Source organism: Phoenix dactylifera, unplaced genomic scaffold (genome assembly GCF_009389715.1).
Source record: "Phoenix dactylifera cultivar Barhee BC4 unplaced genomic scaffold, palm_55x_up_171113_PBpolish2nd_filt_p 000365F, whole genome shotgun sequence".
NCBI classification, from domain to species: domain Eukaryota; kingdom Viridiplantae; phylum Streptophyta; class Magnoliopsida; order Arecales; family Arecaceae; genus Phoenix; species Phoenix dactylifera.
In genome coordinates, this window is record NW_024067819.1 from 12,341 (window position 1) to 16,264 (window position 3,924).

The window sequence follows — 3,924 nt, forward strand, 5'->3', positions numbered from 1 at the left end:
ACAGACTGCCCCTCGCGCATCTTTGTTTTGAAAAGCCTCTTGGACACTTCAAAACGAGCTGTGCGACTCTGCTCACCATACAACTCTTGCAGGTGTGCCAGTATGTCCCTAGCAGTCTTCATATTTTCATGCTGGCATTGGAGTTCATTTGACATGGATGCCATCATATAGCATTTTACTCTAATGTCATCATCCAACCACTTTTTATGCATCTCACGCTAAACATCAGTAGGACGTGTTGGTAGTGTGGGGATATCTTAATCGAGTATGTAGCCTATTTTCTCACAGTCCAAAACAATTTTGAGATTTCTAAGCCAGTCTTTGTAATTGGTTCCGGTCAGTCGGTTGGTCTCAAGAATACGGGTCAAAGGGTTTGAAGCTGACATTGTATCTGCAGAGAGTAAAGATTCTAGTTAGACTTTTGTACTTGATCCTAATCTGTTCTAAGATCTTTTAGAACAAATGTAACTCCCACTATTTTCTCGAATCCCTCACACTCCCCTGGTAGGAAAACGGAAATCCCACACGACTAGGGTTTCTAGTGGGTACTGCGGTCCCACCAATTTACATGCCACCTCACCTAACAGTTATTGGTGACACATAGATTGATGAATGTACAACTCTTGTACAATGCTTCTCAAGCATGTTGCAGTGTAACTTGGTCTCTAAGCCATGAAAACCTCACCTAACAGTTATTGGTCCCATTTCTTAGTTAAGTCAGACCCACCGTATAACCGTAGGAATAAAGTCGTCATTGGGTCCTCACCTAACAGTTATTGGTGCCCAACCCCACCTTTACCCTACAACATCTCATGTCTATAGAGAGGTCCAGCCCCCCGATGCAACTTGACCACTGTGTCCAGCCGAGACAAATCAACATCAGAAAGGCCTTAGCAGCTCTACTACAGTGGAAGACCTATTGACTTAATATTGGTTAATCAGGTCTTAGTGTTTGCAACTTGAGCTCTTCATAAGAGGTAATCGAACAATTGGCCAGGTAAGCAGGTGGGAGGCTCCCCTTACTCAGAGAGTAAGGTCCTAATTAAGTAACCACCTTTCATGCTTTCCTAGACACCAATTAGATCAATTAATCTAATATGACTTGCTCATGTCGGTTCACTCTCGACTTGATTGAGGAGGTTTTGATTTAGGTCTCAATTGGGTTTGCTACATCACATGTAAACCTATCTATCCGACTCACATTCACATCACATGCAAACGGCACATTGCAGGCAGTTATAATCGTAGCAATAATTAAAGCTAAACTTTAAATAGGTGATGATCATGGATTCTAGTTAGGTCGTATTACAAGCACATGCACGTCAATCGATCAACTGGTCTTCAACTCTTGAATTGGTTCCAAGCCTCCTTGATCCGATTCTTGATCAACTCTTGATCCAATCGCCATCAACCGCTTAGATCACCTGTTCATCTCATGCCTAGTCTTCAACTTGATCGTTGACGTACATCACATCACACAAATACAACCAAATTGTAAAATAAAAATAAAAATAAATTACATCTCCTTTTAGGAGGCACGCAGGCCTCTCAAAACATCAAATAAGATGCATGCAAGCATCTGAAAAATTACATGACATTGCAGATCACATCGCAGGTCATTACATTTGATACCAAAAGGGTTTGAATCCTATGATCATCACCATATGCAACAATTATAATTTTCAGATCTGAAAACTAACTGATTATATCATGACATAGGTTGCTGATCATGCTAATCATGATTCTAATTTTGTAAATCCATTAACAATGCAATTAGAATCATCATTTTATCACAAAAAAATCAGCATGCAAAAATCAGCACCCCTGAAAAATCTGCATGCAGAAATTTTCAGCATGCATGATCATTCAATTTTCAGATCTAATAAGCCTTTAGATAATTAATTCTTACCTTAATCTACGAAACCTAGGCTCTGATACCACTGTTGGGAACCCGCCCATGCCGCTGATATTTCAAAAAATTCAGATGGCAGCGGAATCGGCATAAGCGGGATCGACGTTCATCGCATGAACGTTGTTTCATGAACCGTTCGTAGTTAGATAAGAATTAAAACTTTTAAATACATTAGAAGATCAGATCTTCACCTTGTGCGGGTAGATGATCACCGCAAACTGAAGTTCGTGGTCTAAGATGAAGGTTCGCTTGAAGCCGTTCAAGTGTCCGGCCTCTACGGGTATCCACACGAAGCAGTGATCCGATCAAAGCTCTCTTGTCTTTCCGGGGTGCTAGCTCCCTTGCAAAGACTTCTTTTGATGGCTGATTTCCTCTCTTTCAATCAACCCTTGATTGTGCTTGAGAGGAGGAAGAAGAAGGATGAAGAAGAGGAAGAAGAAGAATCCCCACGCAGCCTTCTTTCTTTTCCCTGCGTTGGAAGGAAGAAGGGAGGAAGAGGATGCCGCCAACACCTTTGGCTTTTATCTTCCTTGCTTGCGGCTGAACCAAGAGGAGAGGAGAGGGAGGCGTACGGCAAGGAGGAAGAGGACTTCTTCTATGCCCTAGGTGCCGCCCACAAGTCCCTTTTTATAGACATGTGGAGCTCCTAACATTTAGGAGTTCTTGATGTCTTTCCTAAGAGGGGGCGCCGTCTCTTCTCCCTTCTCCACGTGGAAAGGGGAGGGGCTTATCCCCTTCCTCATGGTAAACCCTAATCCATATTAGGTAGGGATTGGAATGCCCTAATGTGGTCAAGCCCTAATCCAATTAGGCTTAGCCCAAGGGTGAACCAATTTGGATCCAATCTAGGTAAGTCCTAATCCAATTAGAACTTAAATCAATTTTGACTCAATTGAACTCTTCAATCCTAATCCAATTAGGAGTCTTATTGATTCATTAGATTAATAATTAATTGTGACTTAAGAAACCCTAATCCAAATTAGGACATATATAATTTTAGTCCTAATCCAATTAGGACTCTATTTGAATCCGAAGTCCTAATCTGATTAGGACTCTAGGAATCCTACTCCAAGTAGGAATCCAATTTTGATTCAAAACTCCTAATCTCATTAGGATTGCAGGAATCCTATTCCAAGTAGGAATCCCAGTCCTACTCCAACTAGGATTCCCAGTCCTAATCCAATTAGGACTCTAGGAATCCTACTCAAAGTAGGACTCTTGTTTCAAGTCCAATTAATTAATTCCCTTTGTTCCTTCTTCAACTGAATATCAATCGAATTGATTACTTGTGATTCATAATCACTTTTCAACCATCGGATCGGTCAATACTTCTAGTGTGTGTGACCCCATAGGTTCTATTCTGACTGGTAGTGAGATATATTGTGATCTTTATCACTATTGTTGCCCAAGGTGACAAGCCAAGAGGGGGGGTGAATTGGTTTCTTTTAAATTTAAACTATCTTACTCAAGTCAAATGGATGGTTAGTAAGCTAAAGCAAATCACAACACAAACAACACAAAGTATAGTGGTTCGGTGCTCTCCTTAGCACCTACGTCCACTCCCCAAGCGACCCCTTGGGAATTCACTATAATCTTGCGGATTACAGTTGGATTGTTTTCCGGACTCAGAATCCAAAAACCTTTGTTGGTTTTACGGGCTCACCAACGAACCTTTACACTTTGGTTTTCCGGATTCACCAAAAATCTTTGTTGGTTTTACGGGCTCACCAACGAACCTTTACACTTTGGTTTTCCGGGTTCACCAAAAACCTTTGTTGGTTTTACGGGCTCACCAACGAACCTTTACACTTTGGTTTTCCGGGTTCACCAAAAATCTTTGTTGGTTTTACGGGCTCACCAACGAACCTTTACAATTAGTTTTCCGGGTTCACCAATCAACCTACTCCGTTGGTTTTTTCGGGCTCACCAACCAACCTTTACAAGTTGTTTAACAAATAAAGAAAGAAGATTTAAACTCCTAAATGAGCAAATGAAACAATATAAACTACAAA